Source organism: Tachypleus tridentatus, chromosome 12 (assembly GCF_004210375.1).
Source record: "Tachypleus tridentatus isolate NWPU-2018 chromosome 12, ASM421037v1, whole genome shotgun sequence".
Taxonomy (NCBI): domain Eukaryota; kingdom Metazoa; phylum Arthropoda; class Merostomata; order Xiphosura; family Limulidae; genus Tachypleus; species Tachypleus tridentatus.
The window spans coordinates 28805876-28821000 of record NC_134836.1 but is presented as its reverse complement, the minus strand read 5'-3'; the positions used below and the strand labels follow the sequence as shown (position 1 = coordinate 28821000).

General features: G+C 35.7%; 1 long non-coding RNA gene across 1 annotated transcript in view; it reads left to right on the top strand.

The window, feature by feature from the left end:
- The first annotated feature begins 10336 nt into the window (after positions 1–10336).
- The window catches only part of LOC143235435 (uncharacterized), a 41802-nt gene continuing 37013 nt past the window's right edge, over positions 10337–15125 (top strand). The window contains exon 1 of the long non-coding RNA XR_013019187.1: positions 10337–10604. This is a non-coding gene — a long non-coding RNA (uncharacterized LOC143235435). The remainder of the gene's footprint in view (positions 10605–15125) is intronic.

Here is a 15125-nt window from a genome sequence, read left to right as displayed (position 1 = left end):
TCATTCACAATACTCAAAATTCAAGAGTTAACCATTTAAGATAAACAAAGAATGTCTATTCTTTTTGTAAGTTATATATAACATACCTAATTAAAATAAACGGCTAATAATTCAAAACTTAGTGTCATTTCCGATTTTTGGTAAAGCTGCGAACCTTCAGTGCATCATATAAGGGTAACATCGCCCCTAAAGTTTGATTGGCTTTTATTACTGACAGACTACCTTGCCCACTTATTCAGTCACTTCAGTAAGCCTAACCCTCAAAATTATCTACGTAAGCTTATACCTAAAGATCGTATATTACGTCTAGTTATAGACTACGACTGACAGCTCATCTTTTTCGACGTGGACGGTTTCCCATCATCTTCTCCACTTTTCGGGTTTCAGTTCGTTTTTCTTAAAGTACGTTCTTTGTGGTTAGAGAAAATTATACTGTCTGCAGTATACTGTACGTTACCTTTTGAATGTTCAAGACTGATATGTGACAAACATCGTGAATCAAGAACATTTACAACATTCGATCACATCAACAAACTCTGAGATATTCATAAAAACAAATTTGAAATAAATCTCTAATCATTTATTGAAACTCACAAATAAACATTTTGCATATCAGTTAGTTAAAATACATTATCTATAAATCAACTGACAGTAAGTGGAAAATGTAAAACTCTTGTGATACGTATTTTATTCAAAGAAGGAAATACAAAAATCCAACTGGACAAGAGTTTTACAAACAGATAGAAATGAAAAACTTGACTTTTTTCTAGAAATAATAATAATTCAATAAATATAGCTATCAACATCTTGGAAATTTCCTTTTCAGAAAGTATAGGACTTCGCTGAAGAGATGTATGACTGCCTTGGAGCTACCCTGGAGAGGACAGAGTTTCGCTAAAGAGATATATAATTACCTTGGAGCTATGCTGGAAAGGGCAGGAATTCGCTAAAGAGATAAATGATTGTTGAGCCTGTAATGCAATGGATAGGACTTTGCTAAAAAGACATATGACCACCTTCAGGCTGTTCTGGGAAGAGTAAGATTTTGCTAAAGAGATATATGACCATACTGGCCTGTTCTCGAAATAGCATATATGTATAAGCACGACTTTGTTGTTTTGTAAAATAGCTAAAACTATCACAATGGCTTACGATAGTTGTTTAATCTTCAAATTACTAACTTGTTCGTAAATTGCTCACTATCGGCAGAGATCTATATTGTATTGGGTAATCCTATGGTTTTGCGTGTTATAACATTTAGGAAGAAGAATTTACCACAAAAAGTGAGTAAAATAACTCATTTTTATTCAAAGTATATAAAGGATTCGACCATTGATTGGTGGAATTGATTGCAATACTAATGATCTTAATACTTTGTGCGTGTAACCCTTGCGTTCCTCTAGTATCTGCAGCCAACATACTCATGAATCCACTTGTGACATAAATAGTTATAGAGAGTCAATTTAAATATCGCATATGACCCAGCTGCACTGTTTAATATTGGAAGAATCAGATCTATGGAAAAGACTTAAACAGAAAATGACAGCCTTTGTTTGGGTTTCACTGGGTGGTACATATTTTATGTGACTTATGTAAATAAACTTGAATGGTTGTATCCCATGCTGACAATAGGTGAATATGTTTAAAAACTATTGTATATTATACAAATCAAGTTGTTGATGCACTCCTTTTTAAAATGCTAAAGAAAATAACAATGGTTTTTATAATTAAAAAAATACTGCTTTTTGCAAAACTTGTTCCTGTTTCACTAATAAAAAAACATTGTGGCTAGTCACGCGATAGCTTAGGATTAGCTGGAAGATTGTTCCGTCAATAATGACGTAAAAACAACAGATGCATTGAAGTAATCAATACAAAACCAAGAAAAATAAACAGCTTCCAAGTTCTGCATGCACGCATTCACTGGATCTTCAGGTCCACGATCTTGTAGATTTTTACATGATCAATCACTAAAACAACGACAAAAAGGGATGGTCGTCAAGGGCAAAAATAAAGAAAAAAATTCAGCTTAGAATGATTCCTGTTATGTTTCCTTCGCACGTGTTTTTTGACATAAACTTCTACGTTGGGTTCAAAGTTCAGCACTTTCGAAGAATCTCTTTCCAAATATCGTTTCGTTAAACCTCTTACAGAGGCGACAGAACCGGGGGCGTTTTATCACCATCAGTTTTACTCATTTCCCTTATATAACAACCACAAATTATGTATTCTTAAGACGGCTGGTGTGGGTATAAAAACCTGAAGATGACCTAAGAAGGTCGAAATGTTGTTCTGTACTTATTTTAATTAAAGTTTTAATACCCATATCAGCCGTCTTGAAAATACATTTTTACTTCAATGGGTTTCTCACCATCACAAACCATATATTGTAATATTATATTACTTTTCTGATTGACATGTCCCAGACTCTTTGGCTTGAGCAGCCTTTGGTAGCACAGGAGCTACTTTTAGCAACTTCGTATGCTCTCAGTATTTCATTGTACAATCTAGATGTTTAGCCAAGCACCCAGATTTTGCAGTCCTTCCTACATTACTGTCTTACTTGAAGAAAATTCCAAAAATAATTCATTAGTTTTAATGTATATATCCGCATTGTTGAATCTTTAACATACTGTTCTTATTTCGGTCCTTATGTCAGTTTTAAGATAGCTATTATGAAAGAGATACCAATTAAAAGTATTAATGTGATTTTATCTCCAAAGCATTTTGTGATACCCATAAAACATGTTTCATATATCAAGTATGTTATTTACAAGAAATATTTAGAAGGCTAACCTAATTATATCATTTTACTAGAACTAGTTGTAACTGGTAAACACTGAATCAAAATATTACTGGCGTTGGCAGTAATTCGTTAACATAAAAAACAAAATATAACTGGTATTCAGTGCAATCGGTAAACACCACATCAAACAGTTAGTAGCATTGATTGTAATTGATAAAACCAAAACAAAGTATTACTGGCATCGGCTGTAATTGGCAATGCGAGTAATACTTTGGTTTGGTTGTAATTGGTAAACACCAAAACAAAGTATTACTACAATTGACTGTAATTGGCGAGCACTGATAGGTATTGTAATTTATTTCAGACGAGTATCCGACTTATTATAATACTTACGTTACGTATTACGAATTAAAATAGCCTGAAATTTTAATTTAGAAGTTAGTTGAATTTCGATATGTATCAAATTTCTGATATTTGCCAATAAGATTGATAAACACAATGTCCTTCTTAATACGAATATATTTTAATATATAAGCAAAATAACAATTTATAATAACAGTTATTAGAAATAGTTATTAAAGGCATTATTTTATATACAAGAGTTGTACAAACATACAAGCTATACTGAGTCTTCTATCTGGTCCAGAATTGAATATTTTATCAACGGTCTAGGTTCACGACGAGAAAATTAATTCTGAGTTGATATTGTTACACCTTTCTTAAGCAAGCGAGCTCAATTTTTTTGGCTGGCGTCACACCGCTTACAAGCTCACTTTTTATCGACGTAGTTATTTAATGCTCTCGTAAAAATACTAACGTCTGAAGTTAATTCCCTGAATTTGAACTGTTTGTAATGTTTGAAATCTATAAACGTTCCTAGTCAGATTCTGTAGCTTTCCGACTAATAAACGTTTATCACAATTATAGCTTTCGAGGCTTATAGTATATTGACTGTAGCGACAAAACAATATATTATTACTGTATCTCAGCTAGATTTTATACCAATTAAGCGGCCCGGCAAGGCCAGGTGGTTAAGGCACTCGATTCGTAATCTGAAGGTTGCAGATTCGAGTCCCCGTCACACCAAACATGCTTGCGCTTTTAGCCGTAGGGGCGTTATAAATGTGACGGTCAATCCCACTACTCGTTGTTAAGAGAGTAGCCCAAGAGTTGGCGGTGGGTGATGATGACTAGCTGCCTTCCCTCTAATCTTACACTGCTAAATTAGGGACGGCTAGCGTAGATAGCTGTCGATTAGCTTTGCGCAAAAATCAAAACAAACCAAACCAATTTTTGGGCTACAAGTAAAAGCAGTCTATAGAAAATGGCCCGGCATGGCCAGGTGGGTTAAGGCGTTCGACTCGTGGTTCGAGGGTTGCGGTTTCGAATCCCCATCGCACCAAACATGCTCACCCTTCCAGCTGTAGGGACGTTATAATGTGATGGTCAATTACACTATTCGTTGGTAAAAGAGTAGTCCAACAGTTGGCGGTGGGTGGTGATGACTAGTGGTCTTCCTCTTGTTTTACACTGTTAAATGAGGGACGGCTAGTGCAGATAGCCCTTGAGTAGCTTTGCGCGAAATTCAAAACAAACAAATATCGATAGAAAACGTTAAAGAAAAATAAATAATTTGTTATTGCTACGTGGATTGAATTTTTTTAACCATTATTTTTTTAACCATATAATTCAACAAACCCACAAAATGATGAAACACGTTACAACAACGTGTTTCCTTTTTATTATAGAAATATTTCCGTTCATAGTTTCTTTTATCTTCCCTAAATATATCCCTATCTATTTAGCTCTTTTATATTAGAGAAAGTTTTTTGTTTTAATGTCTTTCATGTTTTTCTTTTCTGATTTGCTGCTGCAGAAAGATTTCTATTTTTAATACAATGAGTATATATTGTTTTCTTTTGTTGTTCTTTCAGAAAATCCGTGCAAAACCATAGAAAGAAATATTTGCGCAGATACCAATTAAACAGCATCCACCACTAACTCTTAAGGTGTTTCTGCTCGACCGTCACTTTTAAAGCGTACTCACAACTTCCAAACAGAGGAACGTGTGTTTACAGCAGCGGGTCGCGAACTCACAAACGCACGGATTTCCAATCCGAACACGAGAAATAAACATTGTGTAAGAGCTCAAAAGAGACGAAAGATGGCGCTCAAAACACTTTTGCAGCGAAAGTCGTAACGAGTGATTTTGATTTTGTCTTTTTTTTTTAAATTTCGCGCAAAGCTACACGAGGGCTATCTGCGCTAGCCTTCCCTAATTTTGCAGTGGAAGACTAGAGGGAAGGAGCTAGTCATCACCACGCACCGCCAACTCTTCGGCTACTCTTTTACCAGCGAATAGTGGGATAGACTGTCACATTATAATGCCCCCACGGTTGAAAGTGTGAGCATGTTTGGTGTAACGTGGTTTCGAACTCGTGATCTTGAGATTACGAGTCGCGAGTACTTTAACCACCTTACCATGTTGGGCCATGAAAATTGTAAATTAGCAATTAAGCGACACTTATTTTAAGTAAACAAAAGAAATATATAATAGATTAACCTAGCAATAGTGGAAGATAAGGGGTGGTCTATTGATTTCTGTGGTACTTAGCAGAATATAAAATTGATTGCTGAACAAGTTTCAAGATAGAGATTTTATCTCTTTATTAAATTGACCCGTAAAACACTTGCTCTTTTTGAAGATGAGATCTAAAGAACGATATTCCTAATTTTTAAGCTACATCAGACGCTAGATAAAAGTTTAGTTTTATTCATGGCACAGTATCTTTTTATGACAACCATTAACGTGAATGGCGTTTTCTAAAGTGAACTCCTTTTCAGATTCATGTTCTTTTCGGGAAATAATGACTTCCTATTACTGTGAAGCATACAAGTCAGATTGATCTACTGTTACCTCACACTCTCAACAATTTTATTCGAGACAGTATGAACAAAATGGAGGTGTCTCAACGACAAGACAATTGAGTCTAGAAATGACATTATAAATAATGCTTATGTTCATTGATTCATAAGTAAGACTGTTGCGGTTAGCCACCTGCTAGGGTGTGATAACAAAGAAAGATGCCTTCTGAATTGAGGTTGTTTGTTTCTCCTTTCTGTAGCTGCTCATATTACCTAGAGATTTTCGTGGACAAATGAAGTTATGAGACACCAAATTCCAAGTATATACTTAACGCACTCTACCGTAAAATATGTTCATTATTAATATAACGTTTTATGTCAGAAAATATTCATAGACATATCGCAGCTCACGATTTATATCCGCTGTTTATAAATGTTACAAAACGAGTGAAATAAATGTAAACATGGACCAAAGCGCGAGCCATGATTCTAATCTACATATTTTATGGTAACGATATGATAAAATTTCACAATAAATTATGTTAAACAATTTCTTAACCGCCAATATATAGGCTTCAAGCGTTCTACAAAATTACAAAGCATAATACCCAATGATTTGTGATTAAAAGCCTTAAATATTGTCAAAGGTTTACTCGTTTAAGGTAATTAAATTTACCCAAGAATTATCGTTTACTTAACCCTCAAATTGTCGATATGTTCAGTAACGGTAAGGTTCACATATTGCTACATATTCAGTAGTTATATGTTTCTGTCTGTCATAACACCCAGTACAAATTACTGATTAAAGACACTGCTCTAACTGTGTAACAACTGATTCTTAGGTCCACCTTGTTTAACTTGTAAAATGACCACTATTACTTTTGTGCACAGGAACTCATCTGATGATTCTGAGCTCCAAATCATATTGACTCATTCGCGACATACACATAAAATTAATATCTTTGGAACCCAGAGGCCTTCCTGATACACATTTGTAACCCGTAGAAGGCATAAGAATGGATGAGTAATATATAACCCTCCGTTTTTAATAAGTCAACAACGAGAGGATTTCCGTAGACCCCTCCTCACCTGCGACATAATATTACACTAACAAGTAAAAGCGTGGTTTTATTTTACTAATATTGTGTTAGTGTACTCTCTCACTTTACGTCAGTCATATTTGATATATGGAGCTGGGGGGTCAAAATATCTTGCCTGCTACATCACTGCAGAAGGTATTTCTTTACTGTCCCTCAGTGAGTCAGCAGTAAAACTTTGTATTTATAATGTTAAATTAAGGGGTTAGTTTCCCCTAGCAGATAGTACAAGGTGGCTTTGCCATATTTCAAATTTTTTTTGGTCTTAATGTGGTACAGTTTGACAGCTTGCTAGATTCAATGAATTATCTAATATATTATTGTCGATATTCGCAGTTATAAAATCAATTTATATTGGGAGATACATGTTTCATTTTATATATAACAATTAAAACTGCAGTATCAATTTCTTATCAACTCGTGCATACATTTATATATATAATTAGCCTCATACTTATCAATATAAAATAGACTAATGAAGTATTATTACAAATCTAGTCACTCATTAACTTTACTGATTTACAACGCTAAAATCATGAGTTTTATCTCCCGTGGCGGGAAAAGTACACATAGCTTACTGTGTGGTTTTGAACGACAAAAACATAATAATAACAACCTACTGCTATCAAATTGAGTCTAGTATTTCTTATTTATAATTCGTGTTTCCGTTCTCAATTATAATTATGATTTATGTATTCAAAAGTAATCAACAGTGTTTAGAGGTACGTGTTTATCTCTTGAATTGCAAGATAAAAATATTCAGAATTGAAATACAAGTTGTTACTTGCTTCATTCGCTAAACGAGTGATTGTGTTGTGTTTTTTTTTTTTTTTTGCTATTCATACAACAAAACTACGAAAGGTCATCTGTAACACTTATCCCTAATTTTCGATTGATAGACTAGAAGCCAGGTGGGTAATCAACATTTCTCCCAATCAACTCTTGGGCGGGCGGCAACTCTAATCGGATATTGGGAGTGGCCCCAAAGTGCGGATCGGGTCTTTGCGACAACGAGACACGATCCACGAATTCCTGAATTAACAGTCTAGTACACTAACCACGAACGAGCCCATCAAACCACCATTTCTGGTACTCTATTCTAGTCTCTTAGTTATACTGAAAACTGTCGAGCTTATAGCTCTCAGTAAAATTTCCAAGATAATTAACATTTTTATGAGACGAACACTGAAAAACAAACAAACTGGGATTCATTTGTACGTCAACATAAATTACCGCACTGTTCTTAAAAATACGTGTGTGGATGGCAACAAAAAACGGAAAAGAAAAAAAAAGAAGTAATAACTAGATGTTTTTCTGAAGTTTTCTGTTTTCAGCCGCGTCTCTAATGTATTTCTCGAACATTCTAAAATTTATGACAGAGGTCACGCATAAACCTGATTAATGAAAGGCTATTTCTTCTCGTGTGGTTACTTTTCTTGCTTAGAGTTATTTTTTATCATTTTTATGACATTAAAAATCCACGAGTAAATAATATTTCTGCAATTTTTCTCAACTGAATTTTATAACAAATATTTTTTATCAACAGAAATACTGGTTTCGTGAAGTAGATCTTGGTCTTCTTAAATGCATTTTTTGCAACTTTACCGTAAACAAATTAATTCAGAGTTAATATTGAGTTTTTTAAAATAATTTTAATCAGCTAGATCTTTGTAAACTAACCAACTGATTAAAATAAAACATAAAGGAGAACTCTAGCTGCAGAGAGTCAGTGCCTTTAACTTTAGTAATACAAAGGGCCCGGCATGGCCAGATGGTTCGACTCGTAATCTGAAGGTCGCGGGTTCGAATCCCCGACATACCAAAATATAGTCGCCGTTTCAACCTTGGAGTCGATGGAATGTGACTGTCCATCCCACTACTCGTTGTTAAGAGAGTAGCCCAAGAGTTGGCGGTGGGTGGTGATCACTAGATGCCCTTTTTCTAGTCTTACACTGCTAAAATAGGGACAGCTAGCATGGATATCTCTCGTGTATCTTTGCGCGAAATTCAAAACAAACCACACTAATATAAAGATTTTTTTATCTTGTTAAATTAATATTCAAGCTGAAATACTTTCACATTTATGCTAAAGAAAAAATTTAAAGTTATGTCGGAATTAACTTGATTGTTTTTTATAAACGAATATACTTTCTCATTTAACTTTTGGGTTGGAAGTGTCCTATTGATTAGTGTTTATGCCAAGCATGCTGTGTTATAAAAGGGACAGTCATCTACCTTATTCAGCTCAGAAACAAGTTAAATCTCTTACGGTAGTGGGTGCTGCTGACTCTTCATTGGACAGTAGTCTTTCACCTGGTCGTTTAATCTCTACCTTACTTAAAATATTGTTTAGTTTAAAGATACCAAAACCCTAAAGCAAGCTGCTTATAAAATTATATTTATGTGTAATGTACAATTCGGAATTATTCATCGTTCAGTTCATTTTAAGATTAACCCTAAATAATGTACACTTTCTTTACTTCTTTTAGCGCAAATCTAAACAATAAGCTATATGAGTTCTGTACACAAAGGAAAATCTTATCCCGGATTTTAGCTTGTTTGTTTGTTTTTGAATTTCGCGCAAAGCTACACGAGAGCTATCTGCGCTAGCCGTCCCTACTTTAGCAGTGTAAGACTAGAGAAAGGGCATCTAGTGATCACAACCCACCGCCAACTCTTGGGCTACTCTCTTAACAACGAGTAGTGGGATTGACCGTCACATTATAACGCCTCCAAGGCTGAAAGAGCGAATATGTTTGGTATGATGGGGATTCGAACCCGCGACCCTCAGATTACGAGTCGAGTGCCTTAACCACCTGGCCTTGAGTAAAATTAAGTAGAATATGAAATAAGTTTGTTTGTTTGTTTTGAATTTCGCGCAAAGCTACTCAAGGGCCATCTGCCCTAGCCGTCCATAATTTAGTAGTGTAAGACTAGAGAGAAAACAACTGGTCATTACCACCCACCACCAACTCTTGGGCTACTCTTTTATCAACGAATAGTGAAATTGACCGTGACATTATAACACCCCCACGGCTGAAATGGCGAGCATGTTTAGTGCGACCAGGATTCGAACCCGCGACCCTCGGATTACGAGTCGGTGAAGTAAGACAACAGCAAAACAAATTTGAAGTATAAAGTGATTTTTTGAAAAATGAAAATTAGAGAATTTAATCTATGACAATAGATTACGAGATCGTTAGAACACAAATCAATAATCTACACTTTGTAAGATTAACTGAGTCTTGCGTGCGACCATCTAATCCTTACAAAATTATATCAAGGTTTCACCCTCAGATAACCCATTTATTTTTATTCATTTCACCCATTATGGATTACACTTAGTAATTTAAGTTTTCATCTTATATGACCCTCACACGAACTAAAAGGATGAAATCTCATTTTTTTCCATAAAAAAAACGTAATATTTCAAAAGTGTTGATACACTCAAATTGCGCTTTGATCTACAGCTGTTAGAGAGTCTCTAATAAGGTATGAATCACGCAAAGAAAATGAAACAAACACAAGGTCATTTCTGTTATAAATCTTGCTAGTTATTTCTAGAGTTTCTTTAAATGAGTAAGTTAAGAAGTTATTTTTTTCTCATTTCTTTACGCTTAGTGTTATAGTGGAAGGTGTAAAAGAAATGAGTAATGTTAGGGTTAACAGAAAAGATGACAAGTTTATATATTTATTCTAGATTCGCTGTGCGCATGACAAAATGTGTTATGAGCATTCTTGATTCATCTTCATGGCCAAGCTGTCACATCGTGAAAACACAACAATAAAACAAACAAACTCGGAGAAACGTGTTAGAGCAGTGATGCTATGTGAAGGACTGGTTCCCAAAATGGACGTCTCTTCCTCTAGTGGAGAGACTTCGTATTTGGTAATGAGTAAGTACTTCTTAAAATGTTCACTTGTATTTATTCGATTGTTTATTTATTCCCCTTATTAGCATCTTGTATAAAAAATGCTTTGTCGCAAATCGGTAAGGCTCAAGCATAGTTGGCCCTGATTTTGAACAGTTGATTAAAGGAAAGGCAGTCAGTCAGTATCACCCACCGCCTTAAGCGGTTATTCTTAACCAGAAAACGACACTGGCTATCACTCATCAAATGTAGCCACAGTTGATAGCAAGTCGTTTCAAACCCTAGACTATCGAGTCCTTATTTCGATAAACTAACCATTAATCCATGCTCTGGTCTGCTTTATTTGAATAATATCTCTTAGAAAAGCCTCCCAGTGGCTCAGCGCTATGTCTGCGGACTTACAACGCTAAAAACCAGGTTTCGATACCCGTGGTGGGCAGAACACAGATAGCCCATTGTGTAGCTTTGTGCTCAATTCAAAACAACAACAACTCTTAAAAAAAAAAGACACGTATATCATTTGGTAAATTATAAAGTTAACAGGTATACAGGAGATTTATTTATTATGTTTAGGCGAAAAAGTGTACAATGGGTTAACAGAGGTTAGTTTGCTGCAGGGATAAAATCTCAGGTTGAAGCAAGAGACACATCGGATGTTTGCTGAATGAAAATATTTAAAATTGTGTTCGTCACCTAACTACAACTCAGCCACAATGATGTTGCACAACAAAACTAATCGATTACACATACATTCGGCTCAGCAAGGCCAGATGGTTAAGGCACTCGACTCATAATCCAAGAGTCGCGAGTTCGAATCTCCTTACACAAACATGCTCGCCCTTTCAGTCGTAGGGGCGTTATAATGTGACGGTCAATCCTACTATTTGTTGGTAAAAGAGTAGCCCAAGAGTTAGCGGTGGGTCGTGATGGCTAGCTGTCTTCCCTCTAGACTTACACTGCTGAATTAGGGACGGCTATCACAGATAGCCCTCGTGTAGCTTTGCTACAAGAAATTCAGAACAAATCAAACAAACCACGCACATACGCTCTCACACACTATACTCTAAAGTCTTTATACCCTTCTGAAAATCACTTCTCCTCAGACTTCAGTTCGTGACTTGACGATATCTACAAAATCATCATTAGTCTGAAATTTTTAACCTTTTAACGTTGGGGAAAAGCAAACAATCACTTCGATCTAAATCCAATTAGTAGGGAATGATGGTTGAGTAGGTCGAAGCCAACATTACACCCTTGTGAAAAATAACTGAAACAAATGGCTATTTTACAATATTTTCAGCATGGTGGTCGTTGTAGGCTCGCTGGACCCATTGATTTCCTTTAATAGTCATTTTTTTTCACATGGACGGCGTCATTAGCTGTGTTTTGCAGTACGGTCGCTCTATTTTGTTATTCAGGACGAGACTCATATGACGAAAAGTTTTTTGACGATGAGAAACTACGAGAATTTTACATCAATCAGTTCGTAAAACATCCCTTGAAGATGTTTTGGGGCTTTTTCAGCTGCTGTGGCGTCGGAGGCTAACAGATCGTAAAAGGTATGTGAGGACCACAGTACATCGAAGTTTTGCAGAGAAGAGTGGTTCCAGGATTGAAAAAGTGATTTTCCAGATGGATGTGGCATTTTTCAGCAAGATCTGGCTCCGTGCCATACATTGAAACTTGTGAAGAGTTTTATGACTACAACACGAATAAAGGTGCTGGATTTGCCTGGAAACTCTCCGGACTTAAATCCTATTGAAATTCTTTGAGCGATTTGTAAAGAAAGACTTTGGGAAAAGACTGTACTACGAAAGATAAGCTAATTGAGGCCATAATTGAGGTGTGGTACCGCGATACAAAAATTAGTAAAGATTGCAGTCAAGTCGTGGACTCGATGCCAAAGCGGATTAATGATCTTCTGAAAAATAAAGGCGGTCATATCATGTATTAAATTGTGGGTAATATTTGGATTCTCAGAAATAAAACGCAAAAATTGAAAGAATAGTAATTTTCCGTCTTGTATCAATTAATTTGCACAAGGGTGTACTGATGGTGTCCAAAACAACACACCACTTTTTTGCAGAAGCATTGTTGTACTCATGGTAGAACACACGTTTTTTTTAGCAATTCTAATTTCTTTCACCTCTTGACGCAAATTATTGATTAAGGATATACAGTGATCTCCTGTAATGATCTGAGCTTGTAAAATCCCCACGATTTTGTTCGTAGAGATTTGTGATCTGAATTTCTTTTGGGTGAGCAAAATTGGGTATTTTCATTGCACCCTTTACATTTTTGTTTATGGGTCAAACTGAAGAAAGCGTTGGCTTTCAACAACCCTGACTCGTTTCTGCTTGAGTAACAAGTTTTTTTTTTTGGAATCCATCTGGCACTAACCTTACTCATGCCGAAGCTGTCATTCAAAATAGTTGCTACAGTGTTTTTACCGATCCTCACTTCATCTGGTAACTTACTACTAATAATTATTCTATCATATATAACCAAGTCATCAATTTCTGTTATGGTATATATCTAGGGCCGATTTGATCTTGTACCATCTTCACATGATTATCTACTGCGCTGTAGAAAAATACATGAATATTTTACTGTTGAATATTACAGAGCACCATCTCCTAATGTTGCTTTCATGTCTTGGTGGATTTGTTTTGCAGTGACATTTTCTTTTAACAAAATATTACGTTGTTCAGAAATAAATGTCATTTTTGAACTGCGAAGTTTGGAAAAGTATAAACCAGTGTTGTTTAAACAAGCTTTAATCAGAGTAAGCACCATTTGCTTCAACAGACTTTTTCCAGCACATCTTTTTATGACCCTACTGTAGAAATCAGAGTTTCGATGACCAATGAATTCCCTGAAAGCTTGTTCTGCCACTATCTGGTTTTAAAACGTTTATTGTTCAAAAAGTTCTCGAAGTGCTTGAAAAAATTAAAATATGTAGGGAAAAGGGCTAGGGGTAAGGTGGATGAGGCAGAACCTCGATTTCTAATTGGTTTAATTTTTGGAGCATCTATCTTGACAGGTCTCATAACGCCGATTTTGTTGATCTTCAATCAGTTCATGCAGAACCCACTTATCCAACTTTTTCGTCTTTCCAATTCCACTCAAATGATTAGCGATGCTTGATTTGCTTGTTTTATTCCTGGCTATTCTGCAAGCTCATGTACTGTTGTGCGTGGGTCTGTCTGTTTCAACTGCTTCCCTTAATATGTTTTCATCTAAGAATGGCTTCCTTCCACTACCTTCGTGATCTTCAAGATTTTCATCTCCATGTCAAAACCTTTGGAACCAAGGCTAAACTGTACGTTCAATAACAGATCCATGGCCGAATGCGTGGTTGATGTTCCGTGTAGTTTCGGTAGCTTTTCGTCCAAGTTTGAAGTCATAGATGAAAATCAGACGAAAGGCCTTTTTGTCCATGCTGCTTTTAGGATTGCGAAACTTACTCTGAATAGGTTTGAATTAGCAGGCAATTAAGACACCTTGCAAGCAACAAAAAATGGATTAAACCAACCAACCAACGATAAGTTACTCAATATTCAGTTTCAAAATTTCATCGTGAGAATTCCGATATTTATTTCTGGACAACCTAATATTTGATCTCTGCACGATCTCCTGCATAACGTTAAGGCTCGGTCTGGCCAGGTGCGTTAATGCGTTCGACTCATAATCTGAGGGTCGCGGGTTCGAATCCCAGTCGCACCAACATACTCGCCCTTTCAGCCGTTGGAGCGTTACAATGTGACGGTCAATCAAACATTCGTTGGTAAAAGAGTAGCCCAAGAGTTGGCGGTGGGTGGTGGTGACTAGCTGCTTTCCCTCTAGTCCTACACTGTTAAATTAGGGATAGCTAGCGCACGTAGCCCTCGTGTAACTTTGCGCGAAATTCAAAAACCAAACAAGCATAACGTTATCACTGTTCACTTCTTTCGTTCAAAAATCCGCAACAAAAAATAACTCGCTAAGTTACATATTACGTATCGTTTACTCATAAAAAGGTTTAAACGTAATATTTAATTGAAAAAACAACAACTACATTCTACTTTTATATTTAGTTAGAGTCACGAACTTTCAAAGTATCCTCGTACAGGTGTGTGTGCATATATATGTATATATATATATATGTATATAGAATAGATAAATATACATATTTCTATTTAAACAAATATTCTTAGATATAAATTTAAGAATGGCAGAATTAATTCAAACAAAATTGAGAATGCTTTGTTTTAAGTTATATTTGTAAAGTGATTTAAGATGTATATACATTTGGAAAATTTCTCCATTAAAACTACCGTCAAAAGATGTTAGTGATATTTCGCTTCACCAGATATATTAAAAATAACAAACAGAATGAAAATTATATTTCTTTACTTGTTGTTGCACAAGGACCTATTTTAGCTCTACCCGCTTCAGAATGCTGCTCCGAATGTAGCGTTAAGAACATCTAATTGTCTCCTGCTAGTACAGCGGTAAGTCTACGGATTTACAGCGCTAAAATCAGGGGTTCGATTCTCCTCGGTA